General features: G+C 31.3%; 1 protein-coding gene across 4 annotated transcripts in view; it reads right to left on the reverse strand.

Moving 5' to 3' along the window:
* LOC143197263 (zwei Ig domain protein zig-8) overlaps positions 1–19564 on the reverse strand; it is a 689161-nt gene that overhangs the window by 35671 nt on the left and 633926 nt on the right. The window lies entirely within an intron of this gene.

The following is a 19564-nucleotide window of genomic DNA, read 5'->3' on the forward strand; positions in this document are numbered from 1 at the left end:
CAGATGGATGAGAACAAGGATAACTTAGATGATGCAAAATAAATACATCATTTTAAAGGATAACATATACTGTATGAGTACTTAATAAATACACAGACAGAGAGCACTTAATGATATCTTGTATAACAGGTCGAACATAACCCAATCAAGTTGACTCACGTCGTACAAATTTAGAATACCGTTAGACAATAATTCCATGTATGTATTCGCGATATTATTAGAAATGTACCGATCTGCATTCGAATTAATTGATCCGGAAAACTATATTGTTACCAACGATAGATAGCTAATCAGGTTTCGGAAATCCGTCAGCTGAAGAACCCAATTATGCTGTGATTGATTTGTAAATTTCCTATTTCTACTGTTTTAATTTCCTTCACTTACTTCATTCCATTCAGAAAAGCCAAATGTATACTAATTGATAATCGATTATTTTACTGGTGGTCTATTTACGTTGTGGCCTTTCTCTCTTGATTAATTATTCTTCCTTGGAGGAAATGGGCTTGCCCAGATTATGACGTTTTTACGTCTTGACTTGGCGCGGTTTTGTTATTTTCCCTTTTTATTATTCCCCCCTCTTTTGTTTATCTAAACCACTTTCAATACAAGTTAAAACGGTTTCGGAATAACAATGGATGCGATATTGTTTATTTCGTGCAGAAGAATTTCGGGTCATTAACAGGAGGAGTTTCCAGCGAACTTTGGAATTTCCCTTTATACGCGCATAACAGTAGGAAAGATGTTTTTATTATGTGGAGTCGCTTTAAGCCCCCTTTTGAAAAATTAACTCGTGAAATTACAAGTTTGTATGCTAGGAACGACTCTCACGAATGTATTATTTCTTTACTATAACGCATGTGATATAATTTTATAAATAAATCTCTCTGTTTTAGTATTATTAGGTATTTTGTCTAGCGACACCTATAGGCGATCAAGCAAAACATTTAAAGTAAACAAATGTCGAACAACATTACCTAACTGTTAAATTTATGGTGACGTCAGGCCTCTTCTTCTTATCGCGAACTGGACACACAATAAAATCGACCAAACGATTAACGGCAGGCAGAAAAACAAATAGCAAATTCATTCATCATTCGACGCTCATGCCTCATCATTCAATCAACAATCATCCATTCAGTAATCAAACATTCAGACATTTTAATTCGTTGTATAATAGTTAGTGTTAGTAATAAAGTGTTAAAGGAAACATAGTTTCGTTTAATTAATTACCCGAAGACCTCCATAAGTGGTGACCCCGACGATATCGAAGTACCTAACAGATAAACCTGCTCAAGATGAGCCACTCGGCAGGTGCTCGACACGTGCATGGAAGTATAGCACGAGGTACGCAACCCATCAACATCACATGGTCGACGTTATCCCACGAGACTAACGCGATGGATGAAGACCACAGAACGCTCTTGCACCAAGAAATGAGACACGTAAGTCACCATACTTATAGGGATACTCTCAAACAAATCAGAATGCCCCAAGACGAACGACGTCCTACTAAATCTTTGCTGGCAGCTGATCCCGTAAAACTCCTGACTAAAGTTGGGATTACCATCTCATAAGCAGTCCCTGGGCGATTGATTACGTCATTTCGGGTGCACTCAGGAACCTGCATCACATGGAGGTACGTTCCATGACAGCTCTACAAGGAGGGGAGTGATGTAACGACTGCTACAACTCTTTAGGCCACCACGCATTCGCCTACATTAAAGTCAAAGGTTGGCAACGCTGGTGGATTGGTACCATGCAGTTTCCGGCTATAAAAGACTACCACGGCGACGTTTCGCTCTCTCTTCTCTACCCCCTTGTAAGAGTACCACTTCCTCAGCGCTACCGTACTTCCTTTACCTAACCTAATATCCTTTTCATTCTTCTGTCGACCACATGTATCACTAAATATCGAAAGAAACAGGTGTTTATTCAACCAGTATTTTCAGTTCTCGTGTGATTTCCTTTCACAAAATAGTACTCACTACTTGTTCGAACAGACATTCGCATCGACAACCACACATTCCGACCGACCAGATGAACATTCCTACAAATTTGATGGTATTGACATCTATCTATATAAAATGTCACTTTTTCTTTCAGTATTATTAAATTATATACTATTCTAGACATTAATTACTTATGTAAGTTACTTTTTTTTCTTTTATTTGAAGAAATTTGCTGTCGCAACCATCAAACTCTTTTAGAAACATGTGGTTATGTTAATGATACAGTTTTGTTATCGCAATTTTTGTTTTTGGTTTTTAACTATTTAAAAGTGGTCAAAGACGATGAATTGTAAAATTTATGAATTGAACAAGGACCCATCTCAAACTCTGAAACAACTTTTTCAGCTTGTAGGGTCGTGAATTAACTACTTCCAAACATTCATATGCGTTGGGAAAGATTCAAGAGGCGGGACAATAGCTACCACATGAATTAGCTACTAGAATACTGTGAATTAGCTAGGTGCGGTTTGTCAAAGGCTGTTAAAACCGAATGAAAATGTTGCAGCAGATCCCCACCGACGCTATTTAAACAAAACGTATTGTTCTATAAAACATCAGCAATAGTAGGTAAAAAACGTAAAATCATCTTGCATGACAATGCTTGGCTATAAGTTGAAAAAGTTGGGAAGGATATTATCATAACTTGAATGGGAAGCTTTGTCGTATCTAGAGTACTCTCTGGACATAGCACCTTTTAATCACCTCTTGCTTCTATCGATAGAGCAGGTCTTAGCTGTAACACAGTTTCGTAATGCTAAAAAAGTGCGAAAATTATCGTTATTTGGATTGCTGCCAAACCAACAGCATTCTTTCGATACTACGTTGCCATGTTGCTAAAAAAGTGAAAAAGTTGCAGAAAATGTTGGACAATATTATGATTAATACATATTGCACACACTTTTATCAGTAAATGCTTTTTTAAAGTAAAAAAAATGATCAGAACATACGCAAGTACCTAATACGAATCACATTTGCATAACTGGGAAACGTGTACGTGAATTAGTTTAATGAATTATCGAAAGATGGCCTTTGTTGTCACGAATTTGTAGGATTGACCACTACAACGATAGACAACCGTATATTCACCTACAAGGAACCAGTGATTGCTTGTATTGGTACCATAACATCAAAGAAAATAAATAGCTTTCACGGATATGTCTCCCTATAAAATGTAAAGTTAATTTTGACCTAATTTCGTTTATATGTAATGTTATATCAAATAAGTAAGTAAAAAAAATTACTAGTGTTTAGATCTTCATGTAATATCATTCTTCTTCACGCAGCAATACATTTCGTAGTGTCAGAGAGGTTAGACATCTGTCAATTACATATATTCAATAGTGTTTTGAGTTTCATTCAAAACTACTTCATTTGTGGGAGGTTTTTGAGGAAAATGGAAAACTATTTTGATTGGAAGGAGAACCGTAGAAGTGTATGGTGACTGATGATTGGTTTTAACATTTTAATGAGAAATATATTAGCATTGAAGACACTTGAATGCTTGATTTAGAGAATGAAAATAATTCAAAGAATTTAACGAAGATTCGTCTCAAAGCAGGAGAAATTTGTAGAATCAATGGCAGTTACACCAATAAACAGTATAAACAATAAATTTAAATACCACCGATGTGTATGGAGATATTTGTGAATGATGATAGTTTAAAAGAAAGTATGAAAATATTTTTACATGGAATTTTGACTGAAGATGAAAAACGGATAATCTACAACAACCTCAAAACTAGAGTTATTTTTGAATTAAATATTAATATTCATGGTTCTTAGGTTATTTTGTGTATCTGCTGCAACCAAAAGTGTGTTGAATATTGTAAAATGCTATTACTTGGTGATTTCGTGATGTTTGATCATTAATTTTTTTCGCAGATTTTGGCGAATATAGGCAACTATCTTGGATCATCTCGAGATGGAATTCGACAATTGACTGACAGGTGGGAACATAACAAAAGACAGAATGGACAGTTCTCCTAAAATAAAATATAGCTTTAACGAATTTCTTGGGTACATAGATTGAGTAGAGACGTGCTATGTGATATATTGATAAATGATCGTTGATGATATTGACAAATATATTTATGTCAATTCTGTTTGCGCCTCGTAGGTTTAGGCGTTTCAAAAATAATGTTGTAGTAACAGATGGTCCACCCTATATAATCAATTCATTTCTACGTAACATATTTATTGATTGATCCACCGTATTTTAAAAAAATAACAGGAATTACTAAATATAAAATCGGATTAATAGTTTTTTGCAATCTGTAAATATTATCTCTTTTATTTTTTGTAAATATTATATATAGAAAAGTTCGAAGGTTCAAAACGTAGATGATTTATCTCCTTATATGATTGATAATGATGGCAGATTTTTTTTCTTGAAATATAGCGTGTTATTTGAATTTCACTTTAGGGTTTATCTTCATTCTCTTTTTTTATAGCAGTAGGTATTGCTTTCTCTACAATCAGCTTCATCTAATGGGGCCTACCATTTATCATCCATAATTACCAACAGTTTGTTCGGCCGTTTTGAATACCATATCTTAGTTTCGACAATAATGTGCTTTTTTCGTTGTTTATTTTTAATATGTATCAGAAATAATAATTTTTGCTTGTAGATTATATGTTTTTATTTTAAATATTGGGTCGATATTATATTAGACTAATTGGAAAAACATGGTAAAACCATCGGTAAAAATTGTAAATTTATTATCAGAGGGAGCTAAATCGTCATAATTTGGTGGATACTACAGTAACTCGTGTTTCGGTTTACAGATTGTTGTATTCTTTTTTTAAATTAAAAACTAAAGTATTATTCATTAAAATTATATTTACATTTTAAATTAAGTCATATTTTGAGCTATCCCTTTTTCTTAAATTTGAAATCCCCCTTTTTGATTGTTTTTTTATGCCTGTTGACTTTTATTTAATTTTAATCTAAAATTTGTTTTTTTAAGAGCATTTCCGTGACGTGATGAGTGGGTTTTCCTGTATTTTCTGTTTAAATGTTTCAGGTTTTCTTTTAATTTGAAGATAATTAGATTTTAGTAAGCGAACTGTATTAAATTTAATATAAAACGAGGTAGATGCTGGCATAATATAATATTTGTTATTTTATTATTAAATTCTCTTCAAGAAAATAATTATATCTAGCTAGAATCAATAAGAATATCTCTAATATAGCAGAGAAGAAAGGAAAAAAAAAAGGATTTATTACATTTTCGTGATTTCATTTGAAGTATATTGGTCCGTTTGTTGTCTTTGTTTTATTAGGAATATGGTACATTTAGAATTTATTTGTTAATTAACTATAGAAATGTTAATAAATATCTTGGCTAGTAATACCGTTTCAGAGTTTTATTTTTTTCTTAATATCTTTTTTTTAAATATATTTTAAAGTCTCCTTTTACCAATTATGGGCTTATCTGGGCTGGGCTTAAAGTTTATTGTGGGCTCCGAACCACGGTCCTCAGCATTAAGCCTGCCGACTGGCGAGTGATCAAATTTAGAAATCGTCCCAGAAGACATCCGGTCTTACCCAGCCTGGTTACTGGCGTGACTGCGATCATTTTCCTTGTAGGATTTACACTCTTGCCATAGAACAATCACACATTTTAAACAATCACAAACATAAATTTACGACCATGCCCCAGCAGGATTCGAACCCGCGGCTATCGCAACTGTAGGAGGACCGCCTTTATCCCTGTTCCACCAAGCCGGCTCTTAATATCTTTATAAAACTTCATAAAATATGTTAAATTTGGCGCCCTATTTATGTGAATTGTTATTTTCTGAATTTCTTTGAGGGAAAAATACTGATCTTTGTTTTGAATCAACTGTATCTAAACCTAATATAATGTTACAATGGTATTAAAATCATTTATTAAAAAATTAAAATTCGTCATTGTTTACTTACGATATTTTAAGGTACTTTGTAAGAATTGAAGGGAAAAAATGAGAATTTGCAACGCTTTGAGGAACTTTTTACCTATTTATTTTTATATTTTTTTTACTTTTGTGAATATAAGCTTTTGTTATATTAAGGATATTTTGTTATCGTTATCTAAAAATATGCGAATAATAAAGTAAAGGACTTTTTGTCAGTTTTCTTTGCCTCCAAATTTCTTTCTAAATAGGCTTTCGTAGTAATGACCGTCATCTTTATCAATATCGTGGGTAGAGAGGAAATAAAACCGGGTCAGTGGCTATTAGTGCTTTTATTTTCGAATTTTTGTAATAAGTCTAGGGTTACTATTAAACCGAATATAGTTAATGAACTTTAAATAAACCATTACGGACTGTTTATACAAGTATAACAGTTCATTCGTTTTCGACAATCAACAATAAAAAATGCATGAACGTTTTATTATAGTTATTATAAGCGATTCGTTTGTTGTCTTTGTTTTATTAGGAATATGGTACATTTAGAATTTATTTGTTAATTAACTATAGAAATGTTAATAAATATCTTGGCTGGTAATACCGTATCAGAGTTTTATTTTTTTCTTAATATCTTTTTTTAAAATATATTTTAAAGTCTCCTTTTACCAATTATGGGTTTATCTGGGCTGGGCTTAAAGTTTATTGTGGGCTCCGAACCACGGTCCTCAGCATTAAGCCTGCCGACTGGCGAGTGATCAACTTTAGAAATCGTCCCAGAAGACATCCGGTCTTACCCAGCCAGGTTACTGGCGTGACTGCGATCATTTTCCTTGTAGGATTTTACACTCTTGCCATAGAACAATCACACATTTTAAACAATCACAAACATAAATTTACGACCATGCCCCAGCAGGATTCGAACCCGCAGCTATCGCAACTGTAGGAGGACCGCCTTTATCACTGTTCCACCAAGCCGGCTCTTAATATCTTTATAAAACTTCATAAAATATGTTAAGTTTGGCGCCCTATTTATGTGAATTATTATTTTCTGAATTTCTTTGAGGAAAAAATACTGATCCTTGTTTTGAATGAACTGTATCTAAACCTAATATAATGTTACAATGGTATTAAAATCATTTATTAAAAAATTAAAATTCGTCATTGTTTCCTTACGATATTTTAAGGTACTTTATAAGGATTGAAGGGAAAAAATGAGAATTTACAACGCTTTGAGGAACTTTTTACCTATTTATTTTTATATTTTTTTACTTTTGTGAATATAAGCTTTTGTTGTATTAAGGATATTTTGTTATCGTTATCTAAAAATATGCGAATAATAAAGTAAAGGACTTTTTGTCAGTTTTCTTTGCCTCCAAATTTCTTTCTAAATAGGCTTTCGTAGTAATGACCGTCATCTTTATCAATATCGTGGGTAGAGAGGAAATAAAACCGGGTCAGTGGCTATTAGTGCTTTTATTTTCGAATTTTTGTAATAAGTCTAGGGTTACTATTAAACCGAATATAGGTAATGAACTTTAAATAAACCATTACGGACTGTTTATACAAGTATAACAGTTCATTCGTTTTCGACAATCAACAATGAAAAATGCATGAACGTTTTATTATAGTTATTATAAGCGATTCGTTCAGTAAATGTATATGCTTTTGATTTGATTCGAATTATGGGAACAACACATCTATAATAATAATCAAATTGAGTCAAATGACCATAGTTATTTTTGTTATAGAATAATTGAACTGTAATAATTTTACAGGGCGATTCAAAATTCAAGCTTTGTTAAAATAATTATTTGTAATTTTGGTATGAAGTGTTTGCATGGACTTTAATCAAAGAAACGAGGGAAAATTGATGAAAGGAATTGATTGTAAATTCCATTTCGAATCATTTCAACATCGCGGTTTCGTTATATTTCATTGTAGGTAGGCATTTTATGGAAATGGAAAGTGGTTTTACTACGACAGTTAAATGCAAAATGTCATGGGTTACTCCAGTAATCGGTCTGTTGACATCAACTGAACAGATTGAATGGCGTGTTCTTGCAAAGAACACCAGTATCAGTGAGTAAAAGATCTAAAGACATCCTGTTGCATGACAACGCTTAGCAAGATGTTGCAAGAGTTGTGAAGGTCACACTGTATCAACATGATTGACTTATTGGTTAGTATTGGTCAAATGCTGAAGAACTGCTTTGTAAAAAAAAGTTGGAAATGATGGAAAAATGATGGAAAATGCTTTGGTTAATATATTTTGTTACCATTTTTTCTCAATGAATGTTTTCTTTTACAGCGAATAAATGATCATAATATATGCAAAAGCCTAATATATACGTTGATATATGATTCGGATAAACATCTGCTACACCATACAAAATAAGTGGTTTCGTGTTTACGTAATTTTCTGATCTGCTGAGTTTGAGGCTTGAGGATGAGGTTTCTTTGAGGCTTCCTGAAGTATAAATGAGTGACAAAATTCAGAATATTAATGAAAATGGTATTAAAATATATTAAAATGTATGTGTCTATATTTTATGAATAAAACTGATATATTGAATTCCATTTTGTATAAGAATCAATGACGTAGACGTAGATATAATTACTCTGATGAGATTTATTTTAAAATATAAAAACGAACTACAAGGTTATAATTTATTGAAGATTAGTTTTTTTTATATTATTATGTTAATAAAATGTATTTTTATATGTGAATAAATATTTCGTAACAGAAATTTAATTAATATATTATAATTTAGTTCTGCTTGTTTATTTTTCGATATTTAAAATATAATTATAATATAAAAACTTAAGTATATTACGATTGTATTAATTTATTTAGTAATATTTAATTCAATTATACAAATATGATCGTATGAGGGATAAAAAATATAAAAGTAACCTGTTTAAACGAAGGTAATATGTGGTCAGAAGCGAAAATTCCCCCCATTTCAGTCGGATGATTCCTTTTTGGTTGTAAAGTGGATTATGTCTTTAAATGAATCCCCTACGTTTAATTGTTTCATTGTAAACTATACTTATCAGTCAGTTTGTGGACCCTCAGATTGTCATTTTACTGTTGACTTGTTCCGTCAGGAATCGCATAGGCTTTATATAAAGCCAAACAGTCTATAACAATAGTTTGATGGATACGGTGTTTGATCTTTGTTGGTTCACTCGAATAGGGTACCTAACTTTTATGTTTCTTTCCTTCATTACAAAAGATAAAACGGGATTTAAAACTCATTGAGGTTTAATCTTATTTCAACCGTTTGTTGAAGCTTGCATAAAGTTGGTTTAGTTGTTGCAACTCAAGCACTTTGATTGGTGAAAATAAAAAATGAATTATTATAACGAAATATATTATGATAATTTATTTTATTTTTACTAAATTGTTTTTAATATTACTTTAATAAATACTGTATATTATAACTATTCATGATAATTTTGATTGAGTTTGATGAATAAAACAATTTTTAGATAGCCTTATTTTAAAATTTTTGTTTAATGATTTAAAGTTACATTCAATACAGGTTTCAACTTCAGTAAACCTTTCCTCAGATCTTTTTTTTTTGAGGCCTGTAAAGAGCAAGTTGTCCCTACGAGCCAGATCTGGACTATAACAGGTCATTGGAAAGTCCCCTGCCTGATACATAGATGGCTCTACTAGAAATAAATCCATACGTTTTTTAGTTAGTCCTGACACTCTAAAGATGCGTGTATAAATTTGACAGCTGTCGGATCATTAGATTGTCAATTATAGCATTTGGGTGAAGCAACTTGTGTTATTGTAAAAAAATCGATAAAAAGGGATTTCGCGTGTTGATAAAATATTTGTGGACTGCACACGATGAACACGCTCCAAAGCGTGGGAAAACGCAACAGTCGGCTGGCAAGGTTATGGCGTCTGTATTTTGGGATACGCATGGAATAATTTTCATTGACTACCTTGAAAAAGGAAGGGCCATCAGCAGCGATTATTACATAGCGTTACCGGACCGTTTGAAGGATGAAATCATCGGAAAACGGCCGCATTTGAAGAAAAAGAAATTGCTGCTTCACCAAGGCACCGTCTCAAAAATCCATGAATTGAGCTTCGAATTGCTTCCTCATCCACCATATTCTCCAGATCTGCCTCCAGCGACTATTTCCTATTCTCAGATCTCAAGAGAATGCTCGTCGGGAAGAAATTTTCGTCGAATGAAGAGGTGATTACCGAAACTGAGGCCTATTTTGAAGCTAAGGACAAATCGTACTACAAAAATGATATCGAGAAGTTGGAGGGTTGCTATAATCAGTGTATCACCCTTGAAGGGAATTATGTTTAATAAAAAAAACTAATTTTTCCAAAAAAAATGTGGTTTACTATCGTAGGACGGGGATTTTTCAATTGACTTGTTACAGTGGATGGCAAACACAATTTCAACAATTTGGCCATCATTTTTATCGTCGAACAGTATCTACAGACGTAGATTGCAACAGTTTGGATATATTTGTTAAATTAAGATTGAATTAAAATCTTTTTTGGATAAATACATGAAAAGCACAAATTAAGGTTATAGGGACTGATTTCAAAACTAGAATGTTCTTTGTTGAAGTATTGTATCGATGGAGAAGTATACAGGTTACGAATTGATAGCGATGATAATTTATTATAAAAAATAAAGTTGATTTTAAAACTCATTACAATTTAGTCCTCTTCTGCTTTATAGAGTTGTAACTGAAGAATCTTGAGTGATGACAATAACAACTCACTTTGGATAATCAATTTGAAACTTTACACTTAAAATTAATGTTCATAAAAAAACCTTTTCGCGTATCAATTTTTTTTAACTTGCCAAATTATTTCGAAACATTTCTTGTCATTCTTTACGCGCAACTTCTTTTAACTTTTTAGGAAATGTTCAGAGCATCTCGGTTAAATCGATGGAAAAAAACCAATAGTTAGACTGTTTTTATCCGCTTGATTGACCGTGCCGAATTCCACAAAGAAATAAATTGGTTTCGTTAAAATACCCGTCTCTCTAGTAAATTTTAAGCAAAATATATAATAGGGAACGTTCAAAATTGCGCAGTTTAATCCTTGGGACATCGACCATTCGTCGATATGTATGGTATTGAGCTGATGTATGCTTTGTAAACAACATTTATTTGTTCTGTAACATTCAGTGGTCACGTTTGGCCGATTGATAGTTATATTTAACTAAACTGTACTTTAAGAGATTAAATTACACCATTTTAAAGTATAATACATACTTGCAAAATATATGGATCTCTATTAAATCTGAAATAAAAGTTTAAATTAATAAATGTTATGATATATCTACAATTTTAGGTTCCTTCATCGAGTCTAAAACTGGGCCTCTTGAAAATTCTCTTGTATTTGGTTTGAATTGGTAATTTTTTATAATTTGAGATTTACATTTTTTTTACTTGGTAATCCTTGTTAATTTAAAATTAAACTTCTTGATTTTCAATGTATCGATAAATATTAGTGCTAAACTTAGGTGTATATTGATTACCTTCCTTTCGAGCTACAACAGTGTCCCCTTCACAGTTTTTGTAATGTGTTATAAATTGTTTGGAACAATAGGTTGTTCTCTTGGTTCAATTGACGTTTGCAGAGATTTACAGTAATCATTTTATAATTACATCTTGTTGATCTCACTATATTCAAGGTAAGGTAAGTATGCTCTTCGGTGTCGATGTAGATGGCTTTCCTATGACTTGGGACTGTGGTAGTAGATCCACTTGTCATCATAAACAATGCACCACAGAAAAACCTTCATTTTCTGCCTGGTAACCGCGATACATACTGAGAAGGTTCGAAATGCCTTAGAATTTTCAGTCCATTCATGTACTAGTTATTTTCCATTCTTTTGGATCTTTGCCATTGTATGTAGACGTCTGAAAATAGTTGATTTATTTAGTGCTAGTCTGGATAACAGTTCTTTGAGAGTTTAAGCTATATATAATATTCGACCAATAAATCTTTAGACAACGAAAGTAATGAATATAGAAAATTCTAAGGTTGCTTTCTATAATTAGCTTGGGCCACTGAATAATAATGCAATATGGTGGACTGTAATTTTATGTAGAGAAATGTCAGAACCATCAAATTTTACAGCCCTGTTAGGTTGTTTAACAGTAAGTATTAACAGTTGACTACTTTTTAATATCGACTATGTCAGTCGACTAATTTCAGTAGCTATTTTCGGTCCGTCTAGATTCATTTGACTGATTTTTAACGTTATGGCTTTGCTGTCCTAGTCGCGACCTTGAAAATAATATGCCGAACTATAACTCTATTATAAAAGATTATTTATTAATGTAATAGATTAAAAAACATTTTGATTGACAAATAGTAACATTATTTCGACTTATAGGTCATTAGGTCATTAGGTTTTTCGATTTTCTAAGTCTATCGATGTTTGTTCAAGCCTTTTGAAAGTTAAAACCCCTTTAATTTAAGTTACAACAAATAATACTTTTAAGATATTCCTCATTAACGATAAATAAAATTATTATTGTATTTAGAATGTGTTCGGGTTGATAAAGATTGGTTAAAAAAATACGATACATATATTTAGTGGTTATTACTCCATTCCTCTTTACAATCAAGTCAAGTATTCCGTATTTTATGAATATATAAAATAAAAAGACAGAGAACTCTCTATGAATATAAACATAATTTTATATCATTCAAAAATGAAACTGTTCTGTTGAACGTAACAAAATTTAGTAATTATCTCCTTCATTTTCTTTCTAAAAGAAAGTTCGAGAAGGAATACGTACATCTCTGTTTCACTTATGGCACAAATGCAAAAACAATTGTACGTACAGGTTGGAATAAAATAAACATAAACCAATTACTTTTAATATATCATGTCGTTGTTACTTGCCAAATATTAAAATACGATGAAAAATTTTCGGGATCATTATTCGATACTTTTTCTCACACTGCCACTTGCCAATTTAAAATGAATTGATCTTCCTTGCTTTGTCTGTTATCACGAATAGAAAAACAGTCGAAGCCAGCATTTGACTGAAATAGTAATTACTATTTTTAGTCGCTAGTATTTTGACTATGACTGTTTCTACTACTTTCAGACGATAGTTCCCTACTCTACAGATAATATAATTTTTAAGTTATTCTTAATTATTAAAAAGAAACAATGAATAATACGAACAAAAGTTAATTGAAGTTAATCATATTCGAAAGAACTTAAGTTAATCATATTCGAAAGAAACAATAACTCGAACTAAATGGTTTTTATTAACCTAGCAATATCTCAACAGCAATCGAACGACATTAATAAAGCGCAAAAACCTTATTTCATATCATTTCCTTTGCAAAACGAATCGTACAATCGGTGACAGAACCAGCTTTGTTATTTTTCCCTAACCGAAAGTTTTTACTCGACACGACCAAGTTTCAAATTAAATTAACGAAATTGGAATATTATGAAGTTAATTATATTCTTCGTCTTAATAACAATAAATATACGGAAAGAATGTTTCAATTGCCAAAGCGTAAAATGGCTCTCATCCTTTTCGAAACGATCTATAACATAAATTTTGGAGAGATATGCGGGAATACTTTGAATTAATTAAATTTGATAATAATTATTATTCTATATTGTTCTCACTGTGTTATATTGTTTTTGGTTGATCCAAAAGGCTATAGTTAACAATCTGAGCTCAATGATTTACCAACAACACTGACACTTGATTGATATCTGAAACTTACAAATGCATAATTTTACTTAGTATGGTATACACTTCTTCTCTGCTTGATTAACCACAATGCGGATTTTGAAAAAAAATTCTCAGATGAAATAGAAAGATATTATTGATATTATCATATTATATTTAACATATTAACTAAACAAATAACGTGAAAAATCAATATTTAATTAAGTGTCTCGAACTTTTTAAAAAATGTGATGGCTGTTTTTATTAGCTGAGACAAGATCTCATCTCAAACTTCCTGAAAACAAAAAACTATCATTGAACGACATTAGTATACCGCAAAAACTTAAATGGAAAGTTTATTTGATATCCTTCCGTTCGAAAACGGAGAGCACAATCACTGACAGATCGTGCCAATTTTTTCCTTTCCTGAAGGCTTCTTCTTACTTTGGGGAAGGATAGATTTAAAATTAAATGAAAGGAATCGACGTTTTTGTTACAATAAATAAATTCTCGATATACGGTCACTCTTGTAAAGTAAATATAAATATGCTACTTGACAAATTAAGATATATTAAGAAATTCTTGCTGCGTTTTCGTTATATTAATTATGTATTATTGGTAATTAAGTAATTTAACTAATTATTATTTTCAAGGTTTTGATAATGTTAATAAATCTATAGTGTCTATTATCTATATCTATAAATTCTAGTCATTATTTTGTTTTGTTTTATTAAATAATAGATACTTATGACATTCATTATCGATAATAAGCTCATATAATAGTTCTTAAAGACTTTAAAGAAATTTCTTGTTTCATATATCGATAGCACAACTATTCAAGAATATACTGAAAATTTCAAAGTAAAATTCCAAGCTATTTGATAGTTATGAGCATCTTAGTGAGCATACTGGGGTCTAATAGTGTAAAAAATATCTGAAAACCGAAAAACGAGCATATTGGTTCTAGCCGTAGTACTAGACTTGGTAAAATATCATTTCGTGGAAATTGGTATACAAATCGGCAGCCACATAACTGTAGTAAAAATGAAGAAGAAGAAAAAGTGAAAGAAAAAGAAGAAAAGACAGAAGAGAAAGAAAAGGAAAAAAAAGAAAGAGGAAAGTGAAAATGAGAAAAATAAAAATTTGTCTAGAAATGAATTACTCGATAGATGTTTAGACGGTCGTACTCAAAATGCAAATGAAAGATTCAATTTAACACTTTGGTGATTGGCTCCAAAGTATTTGTATTCACGTTTAAGAATCGTTGAGATACGGTACTTAAAATACTGGTATTCTAATAGATAAGATTCTGTTGATATTGAGATTATTATTATAAGTAACACGGTCTTGCCAATTTTTTATTTGTATGTTATTATTGTCCCGATGTCTAATAGCTTGTTACATTTAAACTCTATGCTAATAAAAAAACATATTCGCTCAACTGTTGGTTATTTTATACTTCAAATCACAGATTACTTAGACAATATACTACTTTAAGAATAACTTACGATCAAAGCCTGCCTATCGACTGAATTGGGTATCAACATATTGATAAATTGTTTTTCATCAAAAATTCCTGGTATCTTGGCGCTTGTTTCCTGACAAACTATAGAATAACTATTTAGTTACGGTATTCATTGAATACAGAGGCTAATCATGTGAAACTCAACATTGCACTATCTATTTTCATTGCTTTGTTGTTTGTTTGAAGAAATCTACTGTCAAAGCCCACCAAAATCTATTAGAAATGTATGGTGATATTGGATCAATGACAAAGAGCGACCCGGAAGACAAAAATCGTTCGAAGACAATGAATTCAGTAGTCACTAAGGGATAGTTCAAGTCTATACAATGGGTGATAAAACAATTCGAATTGCAACTCGTTAAATTTGAGTATATTTTTTTTATACTTTATTTTGAAAAATAATTTTTGAAGTTTAGGAAGGTTCTAAGTAACGTTAGATCGTTCTTCTTGTTGCCTGTGATCTCTATCAAGCTCTTGTATGGTTGATTTTGACAGATTTTGTTTTATAATTAGTGTTGATTATAATATTTTTGTAATATGTTATATATAAAAAATATCTTTTAAAACTTTGAAAAAATTCATATTGTCAGTTGCATAACTTAATTAACATTTTTTAATGTGGCTAATCTATTTAATAATGTAATTTATTTACATTGTGAATAAGTTAGGATTCTTTTTAATACACAATGGACGTAATACCAGCAAAGTTAGATGGAAACTACATTTTAGTAACATGTATTTAGAAGTAAGAGAAAAGTAACGTTGATAAACCTTACATGCTTTGAAACCGTCTGAATTATACATAAAGAATTATAACCCTTTTCGCTCATATTGTTGTTTTTTATTTATGACCAGTGTAATCCCTCTTACATGACAAATTTAATGGATATTATGTATAAAATCTGATGTCCGCGCTTTTAGGTATAATGACCCGGATGTTTGGGTTTTTTTATATACCCCAAAGGTAATAATTACATATGGCGGCCTTTGGGAGCATATCAACTGCGTTATTTTTCATTGTTTTCGGTTCATTTTAATTAATAAAATTGTTTATCTGATTAAATTGTTTTTCATTGTTATTTTTTTTCTGTAATGTCCAACGTTGGCGGAACGCTAAAATTGTGTACGATGTTTTTTAGATATTAGATTTATTTTAATTATTTTTAATATTTTTGTATCAAAGGATATATTGTTTTTGTGTTAATTTTTTCTACAGAGGCAATTAAAATAATTATATGTATACTGATACATTTGAAGGGCCTTTGGTAATATTATCCTTTTAATATCAGTAAACATTGAGAGCATACAAATAAATTTCTTCCGTGTCATTTAATGCTCATAATTGTATGTTCGACATCCATTAGTTTTATGAAGCACCAAAAATGTTCGAAGGTAATGAATTGCAAGACATATTGGAAGAAAACACAGTCCAAAATCTCAAAGCATTTTCAGACAGCTTAGGAGTTGATGAATAAATTGTTCTCAGGCATCCAAAAAGTAGCGAAAATCACTAAGACATGACATTCGAACCGTTTAAACAATTAAAAGGAGAGTTTTCTGTAGTGTATTTTAACTGGCGATGAAAACTGAATCTACTATGAAATTTCCAGGCGTGAAAAAGTTCATATTGACACCGAAGCAGAATATTTATGACCATAAAGTCTTGCTGTTCATATGGTGAGATCAACAAGGCATAGTGTGAATGATACTGTCATTGCAAATGTCTACCGATGTCAGTTGAACAAATTGAGCGACGTTTTGATGCTAAAAAGATCAGCAATATCCAGTAATAGGCGAAAACTTATCCGTTTTCATGATTATGTTACAGTGGTGACTGTAGCAGCTCGAATAGAAAGGTCTGTCGCAGTTTTACGAGACATAGATCTTCCTGACTGTTACCTGTTCAGAACTATCCCTCAAGGTTGACTGCTATACGGTTTCGAAATAGAGAGGTGTGAAAATTTATCGATTATTAGATTGCTGTCTTTATAGAGGAAAAATACATAAAATATTCATTATGGACGATTAGTGTAAATCGAAATTTACACATTTTGCGCCAATTTAAGTGATTTAGTAACATGAGAATGCCAAAATCCAACATCGTAACTGTCAACTTTCTGTCAGTCATTTGTTTCAGTTGATAAAAAAATAAGTTGAAATATAGGAGAAAGTAATAGCTAATTAGAAGAAAATCACAATTATTGATGCATAATAAATTGCTATTACACAAGCAAGTATTGCAACCTATGTGGACAATTTATTAACAAGGTACAAGTTATCCAAAGCAAATCCCTGAGAAGTATTGTAGATACACCCAGATACTAAAGGAATTGAGACCTTTAGATACCGACTGTCACTCAGGAAATTAAGAGCAATGCAAGGACATATGCGGACAGATTTCATTCTCATGTCAATATCGAAGTACTAATTTAGTAGCAAGTACACAACTCCTGGATAACACCAGAACAGGACACAGACTCAAAAGAATCAAACAATTTGATCTTGTGTAGTGTAGTGTAGAAAAACAGCAGTAAGCATTATACATAAACAATATTACACTAGAAACTAACAATGTAATAAATAAATAAAAAAGAACAAATTGAACATTGAATCGACAGTTTGAAAGCCATAATTAAAGATGGACGACATAGACGGTAAAACTTATTTTACCTCAGACCTCAACATTTTTGATATATGATATATAATCGATGTCATGTTATGGATTATGAAAAAATGCCTGTTTAAACAGTTCTTTTGTTAATCAGCGTACTTTAATTATTTTTCATCATACTCTCGTAAGGTAAGTTAATATCGGATATCAATGCGATTCTTTCTATGTTCAAAAAAAAATTACGGTCTATATTATGTTATAAATAGATGCATTTTTTGCCAATTTTGTTGCGTTTTTTTTACTTATCTTTTCGAGGACCCCTACATGTAGAATTTAATGGATACCATGTATAAAATTAATTTTATGTCCATGTTATTTGATAAAATGAGGCGAATGCTGGCCTTTTTTTGTGTTCCCCAAAAGTAATATTTACGGCTTGCGACCTCTACGAACATTTCAACTCCAAATTAAAATTTTCGTTATCAATATCCTATGAAAATGGATCCACTTTTGGTTCTTTTTGACAATTAAAACCATCCGTTCTCATGGTTATCGTAAATCATTTTTCGTCGTTATTGGAAAACGGCAGCCCCCTTTGATTCAATTTTAAAGTCATCTATTTGATGTAAAAAGACTGAGATGATGCGAGAAGATGAAGAAAATATCTATAAATCTATATCTATATCTATAAATTCGAGTTATTATTTTGTTTTGTTTTATTAAATAATAGATACTTATGACATTCTTTATCGATAATAAGCTCATATAATAGTTCTTAAAGACTTTAAAGAAATTTCTTGTTTCATATATCGATAGCACAACTATTCAAGAATATACTGAATATTTCAAAGTAAAATTCCAAGCTATTTGATAGTTATGGGCATCTTAGTGAGCATACTGGAGTCTAATAGTGTAAAAAATATCTGAAAACCGAAAAACGAGCATATTGGTTATAGCCGTAGTACTAGACTTGCTAAAAGATCATTTCGTGGAGAGTGGTATACAAATCGGCAGTCACATAACTGTAGTAAAAATGAAGAAGAAGAAAAAGTGAAAGAAAAAGAAGAAAAGATAGAAGAGAAAGAAAAGGAAACAAAGAAAGAGGAAAGTGAAAATGAAAAAAATAAAAATTTATCCAGAAATGAATTACTCGATAGATGTTTAGACGGTCGTACTCATGGATTATGAAAAAATGCCTGTTTAAACAGTTCTTTTGTTAGTCAGCGTACTTTAATTATTTTTCATCATACTCTCGTAAGGTAAGTTAATATCGGATATCAATGCGATTCTTTCTATGTCCAAAAAAAAAATTACGGTCTATATTATGTTATAAATAGATGCATTTTTTGGCAATTTTATTGCGTTTTTTTTACTTATCTTTTCGAGGACCCCTCTTACATGGAGAATTTAATGGATACCATGTATAAAATTAATTTTATGTCCATGTTATTTGATAAAATGAGGCGAATGCTGGCCTTTTTTTGTGTTCGCCAAAAGTAATAATTACGGCTTGCGACCTCTACGAGCATTTCAACTCCAAATTAAAATTTTCGTTATCAATATCCTATGAAAATGGATCCACTCTTGGTTCTTTTTGACAATTAAAACCATCCGTTCTCATGGTTATCGTAAATCATTTTTCGTCGTTATTGGAAAACGGCAGCCCCCTTTGATTCAATTTTAAAGTCATCTATTTGATGTAAAAAGACTGAGATGATGCGAGAAGATGAAGAAAAAAAAAGACCGATTGTCCTATTCATTTCGTCTGTAGCGGTTGATGTCAAATAAACTTTCCATTTTAGTTTTTGCGGTATAATAATG

Source organism: Rhynchophorus ferrugineus, unplaced genomic scaffold (genome assembly GCF_030347505.1).
Source record: "Rhynchophorus ferrugineus isolate W39M unplaced genomic scaffold, kcgeb_rfMv2 rfM5, whole genome shotgun sequence".
NCBI lineage: Eukaryota > Metazoa > Arthropoda > Insecta > Coleoptera > Curculionidae > Rhynchophorus > Rhynchophorus ferrugineus.